Source organism: Oryctolagus cuniculus, chromosome 11 (genome assembly GCF_964237555.1).
Source record: "Oryctolagus cuniculus chromosome 11, mOryCun1.1, whole genome shotgun sequence".
Classification (NCBI taxonomy): domain Eukaryota; kingdom Metazoa; phylum Chordata; class Mammalia; order Lagomorpha; family Leporidae; genus Oryctolagus; species Oryctolagus cuniculus.
In genome coordinates this window covers 100,421,478-100,448,077 of record NC_091442.1, presented here as the reverse complement: position 1 = coordinate 100,448,077, position 26,600 = coordinate 100,421,478, and the positions used below count along the sequence as shown (strand labels likewise).

The 26,600-nt window shown below is 38.2% G+C and overlaps 1 long non-coding RNA gene, 1 other non-coding gene and 1 pseudogene across 13 annotated transcripts in view; 1 reads left to right on the top strand and 2 right to left on the bottom strand.

Annotated features, from left to right (window-relative positions):
• The window catches only part of LOC103348351 (uncharacterized), a 117,568-nt gene that overhangs the window by 9,376 nt on the left and 81,592 nt on the right, over positions 1–26,600 (bottom strand). For 4 of the 12 annotated variants that reach the window (XR_011380212.1, XR_011380216.1, XR_011380217.1 and 1 more), the window contains 3 exons: positions 12,525–12,732; positions 3,326–3,488; positions 1,757–3,223 (listed from right to left, as the gene is read on the bottom strand). This is a non-coding gene — a long non-coding RNA (uncharacterized lncRNA). Of the gene's footprint in view, positions 1–1,747; positions 3,224–3,325; positions 3,489–12,524; positions 12,733–26,600 lie in introns of those variants that run through there. The other 8 variants (XR_011380211.1, XR_011380209.1, XR_011380213.1 and 5 more) reach the window with 5 other exon arrangements.
• Positions 100–159, bottom strand: MIR135A-2 (microRNA mir-135a-2). The gene has a single exon (NR_162527.1). It is a non-coding gene; the product is annotated as a microRNA mir-135a-2 (primary transcript).
• Positions 17,704–21,027, top strand: LOC127490929 (cytochrome c oxidase subunit 7C, mitochondrial pseudogene; annotated as a pseudogene).

Here is a 26,600-nt window from a genome sequence, read left to right as displayed (position 1 = left end):
CTATGCACTAAGTCATTTCTCCAGCACGTTCACAGCTCCACAGGCTAACGTTCTCTATACTGATGGCCCCTTCTCAGTTGATGATTTTTCACAATGTATTTCATGGCTTCCATCCCTACATGAGACTTTATTACTATCACATAGGAATAAAAAGCCATAAAGCACTAGAGTGAATTTATCTTGGTCGGATGCAAAACTTATTTTCTTCACATGACTTCACAACTATTTCAAAGCTAACCAATCATTTCATGCTACATTAGGGAACATTTTAAACCACACATAAGTGACAGGAAGTACACTTAAATTGTGACATCACAAATTAACAAGATTTTATCCTTCAATGACATTCTCAGCTACAAGGACCAGGAAACAAGACTAGGAGACACTCAGCAACATTCAGCCATTGATTCCACCAAAAACAAAGGACACTGGGGAGAATTCCTGGAGAAAAGCTCATCACTTTGACATTGAACTTGGAAACACACAAGGAAGGACAGAGGACAGACAAGTCACTAATACAAACTGAAACAGGGGAATTATTTTAAGCCCCTTGCTTCACTGTCTTTCCCAGGAAGCTCTGTTGCACTTCCTCTCCAGGAAGCTTTCTTATATACCTACTGCTGGCTTTTAGAGTTGTTGTTTGGGGGAAGGTGAGAAGGAGAAAACCTTAGCACCTGCTTGTACTATATAAGCATTAAGGCATCTTCACCCAAATAACAAAAAGGAAAGAGAAGGGGATCAAACCTATAGCATACCAGGGGACTACAAGTGCTAACTGTTCATCTCTAGCCTTTCACAGAGGTTAACACCATCCCCACCCCATCTGTGGGAGCAAATACCTAACAATACCAGAAACAATATGTGCATGGAAACTCAGTGATGTAAATAACTCAGGTCCAAAGTCCAAGAACATTCTCAATGCTGACTTAAAGTGACATTGTTCTATTATTAATACACTTAGAAGAGGCTGCACTGAAACCCAGTTCTCCTGGACCACTGAAACTCACTACCATAACTTACCATGTTTTTTCTATTCTTTTGAAAATAAACTTGAGGTGTCTATTTACCAACTCCAGAAACAGCACTCCTGACTATTGAGCACTGCCTTCCGTTTTTTTAAAAATATTGTCTTATTTAAATTCAAATAAAAGAAACAAGAACTTGATTTCTCATTAGAAGTAAAGTCTAGGCAAGCTATTTCTACCTAGAGGTTATTATCATGAAATCTTGGTTTAAGAGTCACAAGAAGGGGACTGGAAATAGTTAAATGAAAGGAAGTGCATACATAAATTCAATTATCATGCATGAAACATGCAAATGATTTAAGCACTGCATCTGAAACTCTAGTTTATATTCATTAATCTCAGGTTGCACTTTTGAAGGAGAAAGGCATGCTAATTGGGTCCAGATTAATGCACTCCCAAACCTCTCCAATTTGTTTTTAGGTGAGGGTTAAATGATATGTATTAAAATAAACACAGCTGCTCATCTGCTCCCACCTTTTACATCCCCCACATCAATCCACCCTCAGCTGGCTCACCGCCCCCACCACAAGCCACCCCCTGTCAAGCCCCTTCCCCTACCACACCTCTCCTTCCTTTAGTGAAAGTATCAAAGAGCCCTAAGAGTTTTCTTTTGAAAAATACATTGGAAGAATACCCTGCTTCTAAGACAACTCAGTACTTCCCCCCACCAACCCACCCCCTGCCTCCCACTTCACCAAACTCCAGTAAGAGATTCAACCATCTATCAAAACTTGAGGATGTGTAACCGTGGCATTAGCAATGTGTACAAATGGGAAAGCAGCCTAGCATTTTCTCAGACAGTGGGTTCTTTCTAAAAGTTTGGGCCTGAGTCCCTTGGACCAGGATTGAAGGGTAGTTTCTAAGTACCCGGGCACATGCTTGCTTGAAGCCAAAATTGCTCAAGGTTGGCATGGCAATTCTGTGACTCCATTATGTGGGAAACTAGGGACTCAGGAGAGACTATTAGTTTTTGTTTCTGCTCTTCTGTGGCTCACTCAGCCAGCAGCAACTGGCACAAAGACCCCTTGCTTTCCCTCTCCCTCCTCCTTGACAAAATTATTCTTAAAAGAAGAAGAATGTTATTTACTTGCTTATTAATTTATTGGGACATTCACTTGAGACACAAAGAAACACCATGTTTTCATAAAAATCTGATCTCGTGAGGACTGAAGCTTTTGAAATAGGAAAATATTCTTTCCATGGACCTGATCTTTAGAAAAATAAAACAAAGGACGAGGAGGCTCTTGGGAATAGTCTCACCATGGGGCTCAGATGAAGGGATTCTCTCTGAAAGAACGGCCATTAAGGAGTTAAACCAGGCCACCCCTCCCCCCCCCCAAAAAAGGGCCTTCAAACTAATTTCACACTGAAAGTGATGTTTAATTTGAATCCTGCTCTTCCCAAAGGGAAAAGGTTAGTCTTGTCACTTGAGTCATATCCCTTCCCCTTCCTCCTTTCATAGGAATTGAAAATTCAGATTGACCATTAATCATGATGTGACACTTTCTTTTCTTTCTGTTCCAAAAACCAAATGAAAGCTTCGGACCACATCTGAGAACCCACTGGTTGTCTAAATCTCCCAATCCACTATCATGACAGAGAGAAGACATGAACAAGGGCATGCGCACGTGCACACACACACACACACACACACAGAGACATAAAGTACCAGACATACACTCACTGCAATACACACACATGCAACAGCAAGGGACAGGCACTGGCTCAGAGAGCCTTTCAACCAAATTGATGGTTGTGTATTTGCAACTGTAGAATTAGTCATAGTAAATAACAACAAGGGCAAGACTGATATTAAATCTTTCAACATCCTGTCAAATGCTCCGAGCACTCTTTGGTTAGGAAATACATTTATGATAGTCATTGCTCCTAAAAGAGAAAATGATTATACGCTAACCAAACCCTAAGTACAAGCTAAAGATATTCACCTCATGAAGCCATTCCTCAACTAGCCCCTTGGCACTTGCTGGAATTATTCGCAGCACGAGCTCTACTTTCTCATTTTCTGCTGACTCCATGTGGGTAATTTCTTTCTCATGATTAAAAGTGAGCTTGGCAGATCCTTCAAAGCATGGCTTTAGGTGTGGTGGGGGCGCCGAGTACATCCTTTGTCTAAGGCAGGTTTCTAATAATTCATCATTGAACCATTGGACGGGCAGGTCAAGGCAATAGTCATGTACCTAAAATGATTTTTTTAAAGGCAAACTTTATAGATATCTTTATATAAGCATCTTTTTTATACATGCCAAACATACCACTGTCAGATGAAATGAACTATTTACCTTGGAAAGAACAGGCAGGCTTTTCTCTTCCAAATTAGCACTCCGGCCTTTCTGAATGTCATCCAGAAGCGATTCTGCATCCTTCAACTTATCCAGCATCTGAGGTTGTGAGATAACCCTCGTGGCACTGGCCTCCTTTGCCGGCCCCTCCATTATTAGCCTCCTGGTGGGTGAGATAGAATACAGTGAATGTAATAACCCTACTTCACACAACAGTCTCGCTCTCTCTTTTAAATTGAAAATCCCCTTATTACAAAACAAGGGGTGTTCTTTTTCTTCTACCTTTAAGTAGGACTGCCACATTCATTGCTTTTTACAAAAACGCAGCTGCTTTTTAAGCTACAGATAAATAGAATCTGCTAGGCGGTAATTCGACTCAGTCTGAATGCATTATTTTCTTAGACACTTTGGTGAGGGGCTTTTTATTATAAACTGGAATGAACAAGGAAAGTCCTTTTCTCTTCTAATTATGAATGTGTTTTGTTCCCTACTATTAACCTACAATGTCAGATTGATCTTCTTCTTCTTCTTTTTCTGCAGCCAGTTCAATAAATCAACATTTTTTTCCTGGAAAATTATAGGACTAATGATTAAGTCTTCATGAACTTCAATGACAAAAATAAAAATAGCACAAGGGAAAAGCACATGCAAATGCAAATTTTAAATAGACAATGAAGTGGCCCTCTGATGTCCAAAATAATGAATCTTGTGTTGATACCCAAAATTTAGATACAGGAGACTTACTTGTTAATTTTAATTAACTTAATTTTAATGAACTAAGGCTTTTAAACCCATCTTACTAATTTTTTTCACTGAAAAAGAGGGAAGATTATTGTAACCACACAATCACACAAATATATAAAACTACATGTGTGTATATATATGTAATATTTATATGAATAAATCTAACATATATATACATACATACACATAGGTAACATTTCTATATAGGGCACCCGAATGTCTTATCTTTGTTGTTTATTTATATATTATAGATAGTAGTTGGTAATTTTATCAGTCATCTCCATATTCTTCAAACCATTGAAATGAAGGATGGAAACAAAAGTGTATTCAAGCTAATCTGCTATTGACATTGCTTTAACTCAATACAAACATTAAGAAAAAACATGAATTCCTAATAATATCAAAAGACACTCTGTTCTCCATTAGTCTAGGTGCTGGTTTAACTTTGATCCCAGTGTTGATATTTCTGACTATCATATTACAGTAGCTCACGTGGCTACACTCTAGATCTATATGGATATATGGCCTTGCTGGGGGAAGAATCTCACAGGGTATCTGTGGGGCTCCAATTAAGGAAAAATAAATACTGTTCAAGCCCTGACAGTAAGTGGAGATTACCCATATAACACAGAAGCGCAGGCAGGTGCCCCACTCCTAAATTTACAGATTGAAAGCTGATGCTGTCACTTCCCTTCCTTCAACCAAATGTTGAAATGAACTGTGTGTGGCAGATAGTTTCAGAATGATTTATTCTTATTTGCTTATATTATTTCAAGTTTATTTCCAATAAGGGTGATAGTGAAAATCAAGCGAGCCTTGTGTAAAAACACAATGTGATCCCTGCTCTCAGATCATAAGCACATTCTGTACACCCTAAACCCAAAGTATATCTGGGAGAGGGGGGCGGGGAGCCAGAGAAATCTTGATATCATCATTTCATACACCACCATACTACCTTTCCCGTGCATTTCAATTTGAAATTCTCCAAAGGATGATGTTTCTCACAAGTAAGATGAGGACCTAATTTTCAGGATGCCCACCCTAATTAGAATATATTTACAATGAATGATGGTGACAAAGTTTTTGAGTTTCTACTACTCTGCTTCGATGTGAATCAATTTCCTGTCTTTTGATTTGTCTGGGAATAAAAGAAGCCTCCTAAGGTCGCTGGCTTCGGCAACGGAAGCCTAAGCGGTGCTGTGGCAACTCAAGGAGCTCAGCTTTCCCCAGATAAATAACCAAGCCCCTTCACTGAGAAACAAATTGAAGTATGCTAGGCATCCCTGTAAGAGTGAAATTGAATCTTGTGCATCTTTATCTCCATTGAGCTAACAGCACAATAACAAGCCTGCCTTGGCAATCAGGATTGCTTCTTCTTGTAATATTTATATCTAAGGCCACTAGGAGAAGAAAAAGAGATTCAAAGTTGAATATTTGAAGGAATTTAATTTTCTAAGAATCCTGATAGAGAAACACATCATTTTTATAGAAACAGGTTTTCTTGGGCTATCCACAAAAATTATTTTGAGCATCCACTCTCCTCCATCAATACCTTCCCCCTTTGAACCCTGGATAATCAATAACAGACAAAAGAGAAATCAGGCAAGGTTGAATGTGAACTTGTGAGTACAGCATACAACCGTCATATTCTGCCATCTATACTACTAACTTAAAGTAATAAAATAAATGTGATAATATAAGCCACCAGCCAGGACTCTTATTACACTTTCAAAAGAAGGAAGTAAGTAAGTCTACTGAAAGCAACTTTAGGACAAAGAGAAAGAATGGCTTTCCTACCAAGAACACCCCATGGGACAGTGCTTTAATGGGCTGGCCTCATTCTCTCTTTGAGAAAAGAAAATGCAGGAGAAGCAAAGCAAGAAGGAGGATGAGGAAAAGTCAAAAGCCCTTTTGAGTACAACAAATGGATTATTTTCTTCCTTTGCATGGAAAAATAATTCTCATCACACAATACCTCTGCCACTTCAAAGCAAATGCAGCTTTTAACCTCTGTAAGCCTCACCTTCTGCCCATGTAAGTACAGAACCGTTGTGCCTGTCTTAATGGGCTCCTATGAAGATTCAGTATGGTTACATGAATTATGTGTGATACACCCTGTAAACAGTCATTATCCAATAAGAAGCAGCTATTATTATTCTTGCATTGTTCATTAGGCTTTTATTCCCCTTGTGCCTCTCTACTTGAAAATTCCTGATTAATTCCCAAGCCATCCCCTATACTCGAAGAACCTTCAGCAAAGCAAAATGACCCAATACAAACAGATCCTGGGAACTCCTCATTCCTTTCTTCCATCAGATTCAAATCCTTTTACATTTGCAAAGCAAAGTCTGAATACTGATTCTGTTTTACCTCCCGAAGTTAGGGAAGATGATAGAAAGGAGAAAGAGGGGACAGTAGAGGTGCAATTGTTAGAGCCAGTGTCTGTTCTGAAAAGGATTAATAGGTATGGCCAAGTTTCCAATTTACTAAGAGATGAAATCCACAGGGAGAAACTAGAATCCATTTGGTTTTAGCGTGATTGCCTTCCAAACCCAAATTCAAGTTAGCATGCACATCTCACACATGGCTGCACACTCACATGCAGACAAACACACACACCTGCATCTGCAGCCTCTCGGTACTGCAGCTCCACCCAAGAAACAGACAGCTTTAATTACTGCACCTGAAAATCCTCATTCTTCCCCAGCTGGTGATAAAAATCACTAGGCTGCATTGCAAATATTGGGTAAGTCTGATTTTTGCAAATCTGCCAAAACATCTCATCTCTATTAAACAAAATGTCAGATAACAATACTCAAGTTATAAAAGGACATTAGGACTGTGCCTCTACTGTCTGGGCAGATTAAATTTCACTTGATCTTTGCCAAAAGGCCAAGAAACGACAGGACAGATTAAATTTCAGACAAAAACAATGATTCATTCTTAAGCACACTTTGCGCATTTCATGTAAACTTGAATCAAAAAATTTTAAAAATTTAATGGACAATATAAATATCTACAAAAGTGAATTTTGTCATGAATATATCCAATTTCATTTAAAAAAATATAGGGGTGGGTGCTTTGGCTAAAAGTTAAGGCACCCATGTCCCTCATCAGAGTACTTAGGTTCAATTCCTGGCTCTAGCTTCTGACTCTGGTTTGGTGCTCATATGGACCCTGGGAGGCAGTGAGGACATCTCAAGTAATTAAGGCCTCTGCCGCCATGTGGGAGACCTGGATCGGATTCCAGAGTCCTGGATTTGGGTTTTGCCTCAGCCTAACCCCAGCCATTGCACGTACTCAGTAAGTAAACCAATGGATGGGATCTCCCTCCTTCCCTCCCTCCCTCTCTCTGTGTCTCTAAGTTTTTAAGAAAGAAAAAAATACGTAAGTGTGAACTAAAAAGGAAGTTTGGTCTTCACCTCCTTTCCTTCAAGTCTGTTTACTAATTCATCGTCTGAAATGATCTCATTTTTATAAAGCAAAATATCATATGATGACCAAACAATTAGTGTATAAAAAAATACAGACTCTTAGAAGAGCAACTTCAAAAAGACCTTCTCCTCCCAGCAGCTGTTTGCCCACGAACACACCCTCTGAGCCAGAAAGAACCTCCAAGCTCCACTGACCACAGCAAATTCCAGCCAAGATTCTAATCTCTTCTGCAGAAGGCTGTACAGAGGCATGGATGGGAGCCACAGAACAGAATATGCCATTGAATCTGGAGAGTCCTACAAATGATGAACCACAGATATCTTCCCAGAATCACTTTCAGCATGGAGATGCTCAGAACAGGAAAAGGAAGACAAGTGTTTTAACTCCTTGTTACGGTTTTCTGACATTCAACACTTTCATGAGGTCAAGAGATATCCCCAGCCTCTGTCTTCCGTTCCCCTTCAGGGAACACAGTGATGAATGGGGCCACCCAGCTGCCTGTTAGCTTGTCACACTTGGATGACTGCCTTCTGGTAGTCCATTGCATTGGGACTCAGAAGAAAAACTAAAATCAATTTAACACAAAAGAATTTGCATATTTATGCCTCTTTCATTTCCTAGAAAGTATGGGTGGCATAAGTTGAGAACGTTTTCTATAAGGAAGATTACTGCGGCCTAAGTCATGTAGGTTAACAACTCAGATGTCAGATGGGGGTGAAACCTAAAAGCTAATTAAATTCAACCAGAGCTTCTCATAAGACAACATGCCCACAATCTTCTTGCGCTAATACTTTGTTTTAAAAGGGGCAACATGTGAATGGTTGTCATGGCTGTAGATCCCACAGTGTGATTCTTTAGCAAAAACCTGAAATAGTGAAAAGAGATGAGATGCATGGATTTCTGTGCTGAATGGATGCCAGAGCGAAGATGCAAAGAACAGATAAGTTAGAGCTTCGGAGGAACTAAATTTGAAGCCAGACGGTAAAACGGATTGAACCTTATTACCTCTAGTCACTGAGAAATTCCCGAGACAGTTGGATGCAATTTGAAAAGGTCAGAAAAATATTTCCTGCACAGCATTACTGCTTCATGGTTTAAGGGTGTACATTTGTGAGATGCCAACTCTAATCATTTTTATTGACTTTGCTTTCCAGAGACAGACAGACAGTCTGGGAGGCAAGACCAAAAGATAGAAAGGCAATCTTATACATGAAAAGCTCGCTTGTTTTGTTCTCACGCTTATGACTGGGAACAGTTCTGTTCTGAATCTTGCCCATTTGAGGAGAAATTACACCAACGTCACCAAGACAGAATGGAAATGAAATCTAGGAAAGTATCACTAAAATGTAACGGAGGTTATTTTCTTTTAATTGCTATTGATTTTATTTTTATGGATTTTATTGTTATTTACTCTATGCTAAGCACTGTGAAAGGTGAATGATGTTGCACTTTAATCCAAGTGTGAGTGTTTAATGAAACACCGTAAAATACACCATCAAATGCACGGACATTGATTTACTGTCAGCATTTTCTTTGAGACATGGCTCTGTGAAAAAGGGAAATTGACAGGAAAGGATGAAAAGTCAAAGAAACACATAAATGTGTACTAGGTTCTATTGTCATTAAAGTCCTCGCAAATACAAAGAAGTTTCTCTTTTCACTTAAAATGATATTTGGATGCAATAAGAGCTTTGATAGCAAACACTTTCTCTCTCTCTCTCTGTCTCTCTCTCTCTCTCTCTCTCTGGAATGCAATTAGAAGGCAAAGCTGACTTTTTTATATAGGATGGTACAAGCCATTCCAATCCTGCATAGGGTCAATTAACATGTGACTTCTCTTTCTGTGAGGAATCATGCGTTTGAGAGGCAAGCACACGCCAATTTGCTCTTCAATTGCTTCTTAGCAAGGCTAAAACTGTTCCACGGACTTGCAACTTGGTTGCATGATTTCATATGATGTTCTTGCCCCATGCAGATGTGCTGGCAGCTCACCAGAGGTTTTCCATGTGCAGGATGTCTTTTTCTACAAACAGCCTGCATTCTGATCAATTCCACACCTCGTAATACTCAGAGATTTCAAACTGTACCCTGTAGTCAACAAGGCCACCATGACTAGCAACACAAGAAGTCTATTATGAAATGGCTTTCATAGCATTGGGTACCCAAAGAAAAGTGACAAAGCAAGCTTATTGGCTAGACATCTGGCTTCTTAGTAGCGTGAACAGAAATATGCAGCTTCTAACTGCTGTTTGTCTTCCTATCTCAGCTGAATATATGGCATTGGTTAGGTACAAGGAACAAAATTTGGTGACTTTTTAAAATTGTTACCTAGTACAGAATCTTAACACTTTTCTTTTTTTAAAAAAAGGAAAGGTGTTTGGTAACTTTGTTATGATGTATAGGCCTCATGCAAATCCTATTTAAAATCTGAGGTATTCCACATCTTTATCTTTGTAGGTCCTGTTTTAGCAGACCTATATAAAACTATACTATAAGGGGCCGGTGCCGTGGCGCACTAGGTTAATCCTCCGCCTGTGGCGCCAGCATCACATGTGGGCACCAGTTCTAGTCCTGGTTGCTCCTCTTCCAGTCCAGCTCTCTGCTGTGGCTTGGGATAGCAGTGGAGGATGGCCCAAGTCCTTGGGCTCCTACACCAGCATGGGAGACTGGGAAGAGGCTCCTGGCTCCTGGCTTCGGATCGGCGCAGCTCTGGCCATTGCGGCCATTTGGGGAGTGAACCAATGGAAGGAAGACCTTTCTCTCTGTCTTTCCCTCTCACTGTCTGTAACTCTACCTGTCAAATAAATAAATAAAAATCTTTAAAAAAAGAAAAAAATACTATACTATAATATACTTACAAAATACTATAAAAGCATTTAATGTGTATATCTCTTGATTTCCACTACCAAAGCTATCCATGAGGAAAATTGCTGAACTTTTTGCACAAATACCAATACTAATTATAACAATTCTAAAAGCATCACCTCCTTTAAAAATAACAATGTTAATACAAGTATTGGACATTAGTTGAGCGTTTACTGTGTGTGGGCGCCCTACAAACCCATCATTCCATTTCATCTTCACAGCTGATTTAAGTAAAATGAATACGATGTTCTCTTCGCAATATTATCCACAAGGAGAGCAAAGCTCAGGGAGGCCAAGAGACTCATGTAGGTCAGAACAGTAGCAGGTGAAGTCATGCTGGGACTAAAATCCAGGCTTAGCTAATTCTAGTAACTGTTATTTCAGATACTAGAATCAGCTTTTAATCTTGCTCCATGGACATCACAGAACCAGAGTGCCAATCCTCCCAGATCACGCAGTATTTCATTTCAGGAGCTGTCTTGGGACGAATTTCACTGCTCGTAAGAACTGAGCCATGCCCATCAGCTGTCTGATGAAAGTCCACAGACCATCACCACCTAGAGCCACCAGGTAACAGACGTTGACAGGCATCTTTCCCCTCTCTATGGAACTTAGTTCATGAAGAGAAAAATATACCTGTAGCAGCTGCCTAACTGGGGTGCATGATTTAATGGCACCTAATACATTCTGCAGCCTAATTCTACAAAAATTCATGTTCTATTTGAATTATCTTTGGGTTATTCTCAAAGATGAGCAAGAAAAGACGGTTTCTTCTTAGCTGGGATTACATTAAGGCAAAATGGTGTTAGTTCAAGGAATCTTCCAAACACAACATTAAAAGGGAAAATGTGTAGCAGTTTTTGATATTATCACAGCCAAAGAAGTAGAATAAAAATAAAACAATGATGGGTTACAAGAGTTTATCACATAGACTATTGCAGGTCTTTCACTGTAACAGCATGTACAAAACATAGCCAGGTTTTAACATGATGGCATTTTACTATTTATTCTAAACAATTCCCCAAACATGTGCCCAGCAATGGTTCTTCCTATTTATAGAGAGATGAGGACTGTGCTGTACGGAAGTGCTGGTTGGCAGTTTTAGCACATGCTGTCCAGGTACCTGTCTTCACCTGTCTTTCGTTGGCTCCCCTTCCTCATCAGCTGTCTGGAGGACAGCCTAGTGTATTCGCTAGCCCCTCTAGCAGAAGGAGACCTTACCACCAGCCCTGAAGGAAAACTCTTCTACTGTCAGGGCTGGCTTAGAGCTCAAGAGGCGTTAGTTAACATGAGTGCAGAGGAGGGAGAAAAGCCAGCAGCTGGGCTGCACTACTTGCAGAATGAAGTCACAGCTGAAGTCTAAAAGTGAAAGCATTTTAAAACACAGAAAGGAAATGGGGTACAGCTCCTGAAAGATGGGGAGCGGAAGAGGTAAAGAGGAGTTCAGGACAGAAAATGAATGTCAGCCTGGAGTAGGAAGCCCCCTGTGTTTCTGGCTCTTCGCTCTTTTCTTAAACACAGTACAGGGGAAAAACAATACCAGAGGGTGTGATCTGGGGTCTTTTTGTGGCACCACTGAAGAGCTTGGGAACAAAGGGAGTCCTATTCCCAACCAAGGGAGAATATAAAATACCCTTCAAAGTAATCAAATAGCACCCATGTTTCTCATATCTCATGGTAATGAATTAGTTGTTAAACCTTGGTTACCTTCAAAAGAAGATGCTGGAAAAATATTTTTCAGACAGGTTAATTGGCTAGAACTATTTTTAATAAAAATCTGCTCTTAAAACAAATTACAATGTCATTAAGAAATCTCTGTAATAAAACTGAAAACATCAAGGTAAAACACTTTATGAGATTTTATTTCACCTTGGTCTTCCTGTAAGCACACACTCAGCTCCAGGCATTAATATCATTAGAAATAAATTTCAAGAAATGATGCTAAGGGATGATGACACACAATTAAAATGAGGTATTTATAGCAACAGAAGGAGTTAACACATCTCAAATACTGGGGAAAATGAAAAGCAACCTTTTCGTCCTCCTCCCTGGATCAAACATAGTAATTTGGCAATTTCTGAAAGCCTATTATTAGATTTTTATCTTCATCGTTCTTCCAACATTTCAATGTCACAGTGTTAAACGCTTTGTGTACCTGGCTGTCCTTCTCAAGAGGATGTTGGCAGCATGAGAACCAGAGTGTCAGCTCAGTCCATTTCCTGTGTATCATAGGATTCTCCAGAGCTTCCTCTTGTCTGCGTGGGGAGATCGGATGGCTTACATTTTTCTGAATAATTTTCCAAATCAAATTTGAAAGTTTTCATGAGAGATGATCCTCCCTGGTGGGTGATATGAAGCATAACCTAAGGGGACAACAGGAAAATAATTAGCATAAAACACATTAGCATATAGATGCCTCTGAAATAATAAACAGCAGAGAACCAAAATGCTTATCCCCAAAAGAAAGTTATGAGAATATATGAAATTAACAAACACTTCTCGCATGACAACCCTAGCTTGAAAGCCAAACAGAATATTCTCATTCTGTGAAGGGTGCAATGACCACAGAGATAGAGAAACAATTCCCAATTCCCCAACCCACGCGACTTCGCTCTGCTTTGCTTTTTATGGTCACATGAATATTCTCTATGTGTCCTTTGTCCCATGCCACCCATGCCACCCCATTCCTCTTAAGCAGAAAAAATTATGGGCAGGAAAACAAATATCTTTGTTTTACTGTCTTTAAAAGCCAACACCCGTTAGATGCAATATTCTCATTTTCTTGTTTTTTGTTTGTTTGTTTTTCTCTCTCTTTCTCTAAATGGGATAGGAAATGCCACCCTTGGTGATTCAGTTGCCAAGACCACTGAGGAGCCTCACTTGAAAAGTGAGACAGGACTTAGTGGATTTAACAATGGACCATGAATGTCACTGATTTCTGTTATATATCATTTTTAAAAACATTTATTTGAGAATCAGATGGACACACTGAGAGAGCTTCACTGGTTTACTCCCTAAATGCCCACAGCAGCCTGGGCCAAATCCAGGAGCTGGTAACACAACCCAGATCTCCCTTGTGTGTAGTAGGAAATGAGTTACTTGAGCCATTAGCTGCTGCCTCCCAGGGTCTGCATTAGCAGGAAGCTGGAGTGAGGAGGCAGAGCTGGGTATCAAACCCAGGCAGCCTACTCCAATTTCACATGCAGGCATCTTAACTACTGGGTTAAAGGCCCACTTCATGTCTTTATGTTTTAAAAATCATGGATACAGTCTCTCAAGATAGTGAGATATTGGGTGATAGGAAAAATGTGGTCGTTGGAGTTAGCTCTCATTTAAAAATCTAACCTGAGTAATCTTAATATACTTTGATGTGGGTTCCTGATGGCATGGGATCCCGGAGGGATAGTAAAAATTTTTCTAGAAATAATAAGGTCAAGAAAGTAAAGATCCTACAGAGAAAACTTCACAAAATTCATGGGAAAAGGTGTAACTAAATGATAAGCTTATTATGGTGCAAGAAACATTAAAATCCATGCATTGTTTTCTCATAATAATGCATTCATTAATCATGAACTTTTTGAAGACCCCTTGTGGTCTTCATCTCATTGAGCCAAGAGTGAAGTTTTCTGGATAACTTTGCAACAACTGATAGGAAACCACAAATATTTTATGTGACTCAAAAGAAGTAGGGTATGCTCATCACAATTCAAATTATCAGATGCATGTGAACTTCTTGAGTGATCCTCATGTTGGACTTTCAGAATAAAACATCCCCAAAGCTAGATCCCATACACATGATTTCAGTCCTTTTAATAGATATTTTAATGGCTGTCAATATAGCAATTGGAATTAAAAATGGATACTTCCCAATAGTACAATCTGATTTTCTCAATTTGTTTTCAAACTTGAACTTTTGATTGATGCTAATTACTTAACAAATGTATGTTTTAGTCTCTTCATATATAAAATGAACAAGGAGAGATTCATTATGAAATACTGAAATCTATAATATTTAAAAGTCAATCTTGGTTTAGGTCACTTTGTCCTCTTTCTGCGAGTAGAGGTTTTGAAACTATCTTTCATTACCTACCACCTTTTTATACTTGCATGTCAACAATCCCATTTCCTTCAGAATCTACTTAACATATCCTTTAATGTTTATATTTTCTAATCAATACTTTGCACTTGGATGACACGTGGTAATCAGACATGGATATGGAAAATGTTAAGAAAGAAAAATCTTCATAGGTGTGTAGGTTTGGTTGTTGCTGTTGAGTTTTTGTTTTGAAAAATGTGCTGCCAAGTAGACTGTGATAAGCACATGGCTGAGAATATTTTGACAGCTCCACATGAACACACAGTGCTTGTTCTACATTTACCTTTTTGGATTTAAATTTGACTAGTTGAGCCTACATCTTGAGATGTATGTGCAGGGCATTCCTGCTGGAAGCCATTTAGTCCTCATCTTTATCTATTTGGACCTGATAGAGGCCCAGTTTATTGCCCTTTGTGGCTAGTTTTAACAAGAAAATATTTAGAAAGGCACTCCGAGTAAATAAACCAAAAGCTAGTGTTTCTTTGGTTTCCAGGATTTACAAATATTTTGATTGCCTGCATGCCTTCTGAGAATGGCTCCTCTGGCTTATGAAAGGGAAATGGCTTGTTACACCAATCCAATAAATACATATGTATACTGGAGAGACTCTCAATGCTCTGCCACTCATAAGGTAAGGTAAAACATGCTCTGTTCTGCAATCCAAAAGGGTTTGAGCCTCACAAATTTGTTCCCTTAAGGATATTTCAACTTCTGACAGAAGGTTGTTTTAGTGCTAAGAAAGTGTACATGTATTTTATAGTCATCTTCAGAGTTTACTTTACAATCATCCAAAGACAGTAGTTGGAAATGGGCAACCCTGTCTTCTTACTAATGTTAAAATCTTCTTGTGTTTTGTTTAGTTGATGTTTCCAAATCATTCTTGCAAGAATTTCTCCTGTCAAAACTTAGAATATGTTAGTGCTTAACAAAATATCTAAATAATACAAATAATAAAATAAAAGTAAATATTTAAAGTCAATCACCACCACTTATTTTTAATATTCCATTGGTAGACTTTTATCTGTTTTTAAAATGTGGTCAAATACGTATTTTTTATATTAAAGAAGTTAAATTATCCCCAATTGTAGACAATATAATCTTTTATATAGAAGTCCCTGAAGTTTCCACCAAAAAAATCTTTTACAACTAATAAATGCATTCAGTAAAGCTGCAGGATACTAAATCATCATGTGAAAATCAATATTATTTTAAATAGTATCAGCAAATCATCTGAAAAAGAAATCAAGAAAATATTCTAATTTATAATAGATGAAAAGAATATTTAGGATTAAATTTAACCAAGGTTGTGAAAGGTGTATACAACAAAACTATAAAACATTGATAAAGAAACTGAAGAAGATACAAATGAATGGAAAGGTATACTTTGTTTATGGATTTGAAGAATTAATATTTTTAAAATGTTCACACACCCAAAATATTCAACAATCATCCCTATAAAAAATCTTTACTTAATGTGTGCTAAACTGATCTTCTGTATATAAAGAGAAACGAAAATGAATCTTGATGTGAATGGAAGGGGAGAGGGAGTAGATAAGGGGAGGGTTGCGGGTGGGAGGGACGTTATGGGGGGGAAGCCATTGTAATCCATAAGCTGTACTTTGGAAATTTATATTCATTAAATAAAAGTTTGAAAGCAAAAAAAAATTAACTGACTTTTATACCAAAAAGATAAGAGCAATCCTAGAATTCATATATAGCCACAGAGAATCACAAATAACCAAAGAAGTATTTACTAAAAAGAACAAAGGTAAAGGGATCACATTATCTGACTTCAAAATATACTACAAAACTATAGTAATCAAAACAGCATAGTACTGGCACAAAAATAGTCTCAGAGGTTACTGTAGCAGAATAAATAACCTAGAAGCAAAACCCACCTAGATACAGTCAGTTATTTCAACAAAGATGCCAGGAAAACACAAAGAGGAAAGGTCAGCACTGTTAATAAATGGAGTTAGGAAAGCTGAACATGCATATGCAGAGAATGAAACAAAACTGCTATCTACACCATATACAAAAATAAACTCAAAATGAACTAAAGATATAACTGTAAAACTTGAAACTGTAAAATGACTAGAAGCATAGGGGGAAAGTTTCATGACATTGGTCTGGGCAATGACTTTTTTCTGCATGTCCCCAAAAGCACAGGCAACAAAAGCAAAAAAAGAACAAGTAGCACTACATCAAACTAGAAAACTTCTGCACAGCAATGGAAACCATCAACAGTGAAGAGACAACCTACAAAATGGCACAGAGTGCTTACAAAGCATACATTGGATCAGTGGTTAATATCAAAAATATATAAAAACTCAAACAACTCAACAGCAAGAAAATAAATAGCCTCATTAACAAATGAGAAAATAATCTGATTAGATTTCTCTCAAAAAAAAAAAGCCATTAAAATGGTCAGCAGGTATATGAAAAAATTCTCAAAATCAGTAATTACCAGAGACATGCAAATTAAAACCACATGATTTATCACACCTATCGGAATGGATATTATCAAAAAGATGAAAGATAAAACACAGGCAAAGATGTGAAGAAAAGAGAACCCTGAACAATGCTAGTGGGAATGTAAATTAGAATAATCATCATGAAAAACAGTATGGAGATTCCTCAAAATTTTTAAATAGAATAACATAATCTAATTATTCCACTACTTGATATATAATAAAGGGAAATGAAACCAGTGTGTAGAAGAGGTATTTGCACACTCATGTTTATTGAAGCATTATTCACAATGACCAGGATATGAAATCAACCTAAGTTTCTACTGGCAGATGGATGGATAAAGAAATATAGTACACCATATATGCACAATGGAATACTCTCTACCCTTTAAGAAGAAAGAAATTCATCATTTACAACAATATGGATGAACTCTGAGGACATTATATTAAGTGAAGGAAGTTAGGCACAGAAAGATCTTCTTTATTATATATGGAATCTAAAACCACTTCACTCAAAAGAATAAAATAATGATTACCATGAGTTGGGGTGGGTGGGATAGGAAATTGGAGAGATATTGTTCACAGGATGCAAAATTTGATAGGAATATTAAGTCCAAGAGATTTATTGTATAACATGGTGACTGTTGTATTAATAACAAATGCATTATATTCTTGAAAACTGCTGGGAAAGAAGAATTAATATATTCTTACCACAAAAAATAAAACATATCTATGTTTAATAATGCATATGTGAGGGGGTCAGCGCCATGGCGCAGTAGGTTAATCCTCCACCTGTGGTGCTGGCATCCAATATGGGCTCCGGTTCTAGTCCCAGCTTCTCCTCTTCCAATCCAGCTCTCTGCTGTGGCCTGGGAAAGCAGTGGAAAATGGCCAAGTGCTCGAGCCCCTGCACCTGCATGGGAGACCAGGAAGAAGCACCTGGCTCCTGGCTTCGGATAGGCGCAGCTCCAGCTGTTGTGGCCATTTGGGGAGTGAACCAACAGAAGGAAGACCTTTCTGTCTGTCTCTCTGTCTATAACTCTACCTCTCAAATAAATAAATAAATAAAATCTTTAAAAAAAATAATGCATATGTGAATTAGTTTGAGTCATTTCATGATGCATATATTTTCTAAAACATCATGTTGTAAATCATGCCCTCATCATGTCATAAAGATATATAGTTTTTATCTCAAGCAAAATATTTTTTTCTTTCCTTCCTCCATTACAAAATTATCAAAACCACAAAAACTTATATTGGCATTAACACTTCTTTTAATCAAAGGTGTGAAAGATTAAATCTCTTCACCAATTAGTCTCAATAACTGGGAAAATAAAAAGCCAATGAAATTGTAATGTTCATCATCCTCAGATATAAACCTGTAAGGCTGAAGGTCAGATCTGAATGGGGGAACATGATGGGGACAATAGCAACAGTTGGTTGAAGACCATGATTGGGGCACATCTCCTTCAATTCTATTTAAATCATCCTCTTAGGGTTCTTACTTTGCTCTTGCACCTCTCGTGAATAAGCACTCAAAATTATACTGACAGATAAATCCTACCTGTTAGCTGGAATGTTATGTCACTTGGTGAGCTATTGTTTAAATAAGATACTGGCATATTCCCCTTTCTCATCCTACCTAATGACATAAGTAATTTTTAAAAAGCATGGTCTATCCTATCGCTCCCCCTCTTCACGGAGGAACGACACAGGACCCTGCGCTGTTCTTTTGTCTGCTCGGCCCTCCCCGGGTTTGCTGCTGGTTCTTCCCGGGTTGGCTGCTGTCCCTCCACCTCCGTGGAGGGGCGGGCCCCCTGCCACTTTCCCCACTTCCGCGGGGGAGCGGCACACCGCCAGCCGGCTCTCTCAGGGGCTGCTCAGATGTTCCTCAGGTGTTCCTGGTACATGTTGTCTCTCTCCTCCTTTATAGTCCTCTTCCACCAATCCCAACTCTGCTACCCACACGCTGAGCACGCTGCTCTCCTCCAATCAGGAGCAGCTCCTGCAGCTTGTCAAGTTGGTGAGAGGTAGCTGTGTAGAAGCTGTTTACTCCTCTCCCAGCGCCATATTGTGGGAGAGCAGATGCATAGAATAAGTCTTAATTCCAGTAACTTAGTCTAGTCCGAGTTGCTCCCCACATATCCATCTCTTCTTCCATTCTAAAGCTGTTTGACATATTTATGGGAGCTCATGGGTAATGTGCAGTATTTGAAACACCATGAGTAGAACTTTCCTACCCGCAAGGTTTTTTTTCTCATCAAATCTCTGACCTACCATATTTCTGCTCTTGTTATGTTAAAACCCTGATGAAAGAGCAAATATTCCTTTTCTAGACTCTGAGTACTCACCTCCCTTTCTGCCTGCTCAAAGAGCTCGAGGGAAGCTGGGACCCAATGTCTTAGAAAGCTCTCCAAATTGTAAGCCACTCTGTAAACACTGGTAGTGTTTTTGGAGATGCAGTTATTATGGTGATGATGATGACTGTTAGATGAGGATCCGTTGGTTTCATAATATATGAAGGGAAAGGTATAAACACATAGATTAGACAGAATATGGTGATAGAGTCCACAAGTGTCACTTAATACAATCATGATTTTGTTGAGCTAATCCGGAATGGTAAAATCATAGTCTTATTGTAAAATGGATTTCTTGATTATTTTCCAATGTATTTGGAATTCTTTATAGATAATGGATGCCCAATAATGGAAGTCACTTATTGGGACTTGCTATCATGTATTTAGTATTAATAAGCATTTTGTAAGAATTATTTCATTAAGATAGAAGAATTGATAGCCCGCTATATGAGAGAGTATTGAAATTGTGTAACATATAAATGCACATTACATAAAAGTAACCAATAGGATTATGTAAACCTAAAATAAAACTATTTCATTTTTCAGTGGGATTTCATAGAACTGATTTCTTCAGGTGAGGAAGGATTGTAAGAAAATTGATTTAGCTATCTGGACTAATCAGAGGAGGTGGCAGGGAAATAAACTGGTAAAATAATACTGCTGTTTGGGTGGGTGACTGCAAAAATTTCAAGGAAATGTACAGCTTATGAGCATGCTGCACAATTCTATAAGATGTGGTGGCTCTGGCTATGGAAGCCTGCTCCTCCGCTACACAAAGGTGCCCCTGAAAACCCAACTGTTCTGAAGATTTCTCATCCATTCATTCTACACACTGTCCATTCTATGTATCCGGATGTTATTTTCACCTCTTTATTAGGGGATTTACAATATGTTTCAGCTGTTTCTTCAGGCACTCACCCAGAACAGAGCCTATACCATCAAGCGATCTCTGTGCTGAGGTATACAAACTGGTCTTTACTATTTGCTTTGCCAAATCCAACTGGGCAGACACAGTCATGGGTTTTAATTTCAAATCTAAATCTCATTACTCTATTACAATTTGTGTCAGTAAGAATGAACTCGAATGAGCCAAGATAAAATTCCTAAAATCAATTTTTCCATTTAGCTTGACAACATGCTTTGAGCTTACTAACAAAATACTTTAAGTAGCACAGAAATCCAGAGCATTTATTTATAGAACTGATCATCTAGTCTCTTTTTCTTTTCCCTTTGCCATGGAAGGGCAAGTAGATAGTCAAATGGATGAAGAGAAACATATAGAAGAGGAAAACTGGTTGCCTCTACAGATGCCTACTTAGAGTAAAATGGAGGCTCTCCTTCTCACACCACTGGGCTGAATTTACGAGCCTAATCTAAGAACAGCCCAGAACTAAACAGATCATGGCTATGTGGTTATCTTGCTAATTGGAAGGATGGATATCAAGCTTTGCCATAGGGGCACAAAATTGAGAAAAGAGGAGGGACTTAGTGTGGTGCCACCATGTCATTCTCTGTGTCTCTCACAGAGCTTCCAACAGTGCTGTGCTGGGACACAGCATCTAAAGGTTCATGACTTTCATGGTCCTTAGGAGCTACTGTGAGGGGGGCCCAGGGAAGAATTCGCCATTTTCAGTGGAAAACAAGTGGCCGTTACTAATGACGGTGACTTTGAGTTTCGGGTCTGGGTTTGCTTCACCTTTCTTCATAGTGCAACAGCAACTGCTTAAGGAATAAGGATGTGTTTATCTATTTAACAGGTAACCAAGAGCATTTCAAGAGGTACAATCTGAAAAATGGATCAAACTCTTGAACTTTTAGAGCACTAGATATATTTGTAAGTGACTAAACGTATGACATGAAAAAAGAACGGGTGGATAAATTTCTGAGATGACTTATTTCCAAATCCAAAGCTACGATTTAACAGTATGAAGTGTAAAATACCAGGCTGGGGGCCAGAGCTGTGGCATAACAGGTAAAGCCACTGCCTGCAAGGTCAGCATTCCATATGGGTACTTGTTTGAGTCCCAGATGCTCCACTTTTAATCTATCTCCCTGCTAATGCACCTGGGAAAGCAATGAAGCTGCCTCAAGTGCTTGGGCCCCTGACCTAACAAGAGAGACCCAAAAGAAGTCCTGGCTCCTGGCCTCAGATTGCCCCAGCACTGGCCATTGTAGCTATTTGAGATGTGAACCAGTGGATGGAAGATCTTGTGCGCTTTCTTTCCCTCTGTCTCTCTCTGACTCGTCTTTCAAATAAATCTTTAAAAACAAAACAAGCTGGCTGGCTTGAACCCTTGCTGTCACGTAGCATTTGCATTTCAGTTTCCCCATTCACAAAATAAGGAGAATAATACCCTTCATAGCACAGGGTTTTTATTGGGATTAAATGCAAAGTACTCAGAATAGTGCCTGGCACATAATAGACATTATATAAATGTTAGGCATCATCATCATTATTGCAATCAATGTTCATCATCTAAGAGACAAAAGATTTCAGCACAAGAGGGAATTAAATGCTATTTCATTATCTCAGTGATAGTAAATTTATTCATTATCACATACAGAATGCTCACTATATGCCAAACAAACACAACAGCATTAACCAGAAAAATGTCCTGTCCTAATAGAGTTTACATTCTAGGAGAACAGTAGACAATAAACAGATTTGCAGTGCAATGTTGTGTAAGTGGTGAGTACTGTGGAGAGAAAACCGAAGGAGGGCAAAGTCGTGCAGAGTGATCTTTCTTCTATCCCCACATTTGGCCAAGTTAGGCAAAATGGTTTGGTACAGCCCCTGCTTTTCCACTGAAAGGAATTCTCTTGCTGACATTCTAGGTAACTGCTTCACTGAAACCCCAACCATTTGGATGCAACAAAAATAATCCAACATATGAACACATCCAGACAGACATATGTACCCTGGTTTGCTCAAATGTAATGTGTATGGAATTTCCCGAATGGCTGGTTGTCACATCCATCTGGTCTTATTTCCATAGCACTTGAATGCACCACGAGGATATAAACCCTAAAAGCTAGAAAACAGAATCTAAATACCCAAACACACACGAGGTATGTTTTCAAAAGCAGCAGACCTCAAGTAAGCACTGTGGTTAACTTCATTAACTTCTCAGCCACAGTTGAGCGTAGCTCAGGCAATGCATAAAGGCCACAGAACATAAAAGGCATTCCACCGCAGACCTCATTAAGTGGGCTTAAGACAAGCTTGACAAGTTAATGACAAAAATCTCATTTGGACTTTCTGGACATAAGAACCCTGAACATGTCCAAATATACCAAAACTCTACCATGCGTGCTATCTGAAAAAGCAATGACCCAGTGTCAATTAGGCCCGCGGAGTTCACGTATCAAAGCCCAAGAATGATGTAGTCCTATTCAACTATCTGAATAGGAAATCATGTTCTGTGTGTTTTAGGTTTGGTCCTATTTAAACTGCACAGATGTTGTAGGTTCACAAATGAACAGTGGTTTCCAAGGAAATGTGCATTAGACTGCATATACTGAACAAAGGTTAGCTAGATCTAGACACCACATTGTACAGGAAATAGTTTTGCAATTTTTTTTCCCTTTCTCTAAAGGCTCTATCCTCTTTCTCTAAATTCAGCCCGCACTTATGGAATCTAGACCATGTTCGATCACTTTCATGTACACATCATATTAAAATTCTCCAGTTGCTCTGGAAAATACTCTAGGTACATGTATTTCCTCTCTGCAACTACTTTTACACTCCTTGAGAGGAGAAGCATTCATGTTCACAAAACAATGATAGCACTTGTGTGTGTCAGGCACTGTGGAAAATACTCAACAACAACAAAAAAAACCCATACCAATCTTATTAAAATCAACTCAATTTTATAGAAATGGAAGCAGAAGAGGCACTAATTAGCGCAGAACCAAGGATCTAAACCCAGGCTCCCTGAATTCAAGCCCACATTCATATTTTACTATCAAGTATCAGGAGATAGAAACACTCGTTGAATGAATGAACATTTGCATGCATTTCTTAATATACATTAAATTAAAATTAATATACCTTAATCACTTGAACTGTATTGATATGTAATGATAGGATAGGTATTTAGAACCCTTGAATATATTGTACCTTCTACTTTCTGTGCCCCTGCAGAGTCTATTTCAATACCTCACAAACAGGAGATATTAGTAAGACTTTTTTTGAATCAATGAAATGTTTTAACTCAACACAGCAAATTATAAATATATAAAAAGGATTCCTTGACACATTTTCCCTCCCCAGGGATTAAATGTAAAGAGAGATGGACATTTTTTTTTTCTGGGATCTTGCTCCATGTGCTAATTCCTTAAGAAATCCCTCAACATTTGCCCACATTTAGATCTCTTGGACTTTTTCGGGCCTAAGGATGACTTAAGTTCCTAGTCTCAACTTTCCTAACTCTGGCCCACTCTTTCCCACACAAATCCTAGTAAGAGCAGTGGAAACGATAATGTTTCACTTGTGCAAGCAATGCACGAGTCGGAATATCTTAACACATGCTTATTGAGAATTAAGTGATTCCATCACCCCGCCAGACTTGGACAATATCTTGGATTCCATAACATACTCAGTCCTGCTCCCCACACTAAAACGTAGCATTATTCACTTGAGATGTGACTCTGTTTGCCAATATTTCATGGAGAAACAGCATTATTAGCTTCTGGTTCCAAACAGCCCAGAAAGGACTCCTAGTGTATTCTCCTTCTTTCATTTGATTCCTGCTCCTCACTGTGGCAGGAGACATTAGGGAAGTCACTTCACATTTCCATGTACCCTATTATGAAGAACATAACGCCATTTGTCCTGTCGTGTTGCTGTGAATATCACATATAATGTACACAGAATTATTTTGGGGCTATGAGTGTTATACAGTTGTCAGAAAATTAGAAAAGGGGGAACTCAGAACTGCATGTATGGTATATTTTCAGGAAGTGTGGTGTTTAACGTTATTTGCATGTAAGTGATATATGTATATGTATACACACATACACGTTTACACATATATACCTGGGACAAAATGGACTTGTGTGTGTATATATATATGTATTCTCATATATATACATATATATATGTATACATATATAATATATATGAATGAAACTTTACTACATAAAAGTTTACATTAATGAATGGCATTTTAAATTTCTTCTAATTATCTATGTTGGTTTCTGACACAGAGCTCCTGTATTTTGCACAGTAATTATAATTTACTGAGTACCAACTGGATACTAGGTGTTGGGTTAAGGTATTATGTAATTTACTTATCATAACAGCACTTTTGCAGCTGGGGAAACTAAGACCCAAAAGAGTTAAGAAAATATCTCAAGGTTAATAATATCTGGCAAACAACAGGAAAATCTGAACATAGGTCTGCCTCTCTGCAAAGCTTTGCTTACCAATACAAATCCCATTCATTTAGAATTTACATTGATCCAAGTACAGAATGTACTATAGCTTTCAGAGAACAAGTCCAAATGAGTTCCATTATTTGTGAAATACTAGGGTTCCTATGACAGAATATAAAAAACATATAGCTTTCTCCAAACAACTAAAAGCTTTAAAAAATAGAAATGGCTCCAGAGGACTTATGGGTTACTAACAGTTACCAGTGGGATTAGCATCCATATTTTCTATTCTTTGGTAACCTGTTCACTCCAGGAACATCCTGGGTGGCCCTACTGTGTGCCTCTACCACTAGTCAAGGTTAACATTGTGTCAAAGGAGTGGGGAGGACTTTACAAAGCAGTAAATTTCCCTCAGGGAGCCTACAATCTATCCCCTGCAAAGGAGACCAGAATATGTGAAACAGTCAGAGTCAAATTAACCTTAAAATACATTAGCAATACTTAGAAGTAATAAAACTAACTCAAAATTTCTTCAAAGGACTAGTCCTTTTGCCTTTAACTCAGCCAGACCTGCCTCCCTCCCATGCCAATTAGAGTTCAAAGAAAAGATTCATACACCTCATTTGGAGATCCATTGAACCTTGGGCACAAGTGATAAATCCTTAATAAGTCAGAAAGATAGCTATATTTATTCTTAAAATTGGCTAATTTGCACAGTAAGGTTAACTGATTTGCCTAAATAGAATTCATTGGAATCTGATAAAATTCCATCACTCCATTTCTAATTTGACATCCCTGACCTGACTTTTCACTTTAAACTTACCAACACAGAACAGGCTCACACATGGAGACAAAAAACCAAAACAAAACAAATCAAAACCAACTGTTACTAAAATAGAGGATTTGAAGATGAGCAAAGGGTGTTTTGTATAAAATAGCTCTTCTAGTAAAGATTTTTTTCCCCTTTGTCTAGTTTATGCTCTAAAAACAGACTTAGATTTAATCAGCAGTTGCCCTGGTGAACCCAGCAATACAGAAAGTAACCACACCGGACAAACTGGTTGATTGACTCTTGTGTCTAACTCCAGCTCACTGCTCATGTGATTTTATGAACATATGTGCACATGCTCACACACAACATACACGTACACACTTTGGTTCTTTAACATCGACCTCCTTTAGGCCACCCACAGAACAGTTATTTCTGCCATTGGAAAATAAAATCTTTCAAGTGTTCACCTCCAAAAAAAGAAGAAAGTTTATACGAAGCACCTTTCAGATAAGTAATGCTGAAACAATAATCAAAAGCAAGACGATTTTAAAGGCGACTTTGGTGGTTTTGTTTCCTGAAAGTATACTATTAAATAATCAGAACTACAAAGCACACCAACTTAATTTTTAAATACTTGGATTACCTTTATTGATTAGACAGCAAACAGCAATATGTTACAATTAGAATTGACACAGAAAGCGGAACACAAATGGCTCAACCGGAAAACACAGAATGTCTATTTTTTTCGACATACGATTGAAGCTGTTTCAAGTGCTTCATGTTTTCCTGGACCAGTTAACAGTACTTTCACATTTGTGTAGTGAAAATGTAAGAAGAATAGAGTCATTTTCACAAATTCCTTAGTTTTAGTATTAAACTCCATTGTAATTTTGTCGGATCTCAAATTATCTTAGAGAACCCAAATTACACAAAACTTTGGGGAAAGAAATTAGCATAATTGAAATAATGCAATTTTTGGTAATTATAATTCTCACTTCAACCTAAATTAAATATGCCAAACTATAATTATGTTCAAATTTGCATCATGAAAATTATCCCCATTTTGCTCATGGCATCTTAAAACATCTAATAGGGGATCTTAAACTCTTAAGATTGAGTAAAGAGGCCTTATTTTCACAGCCTTTGGGACAAGGAGACT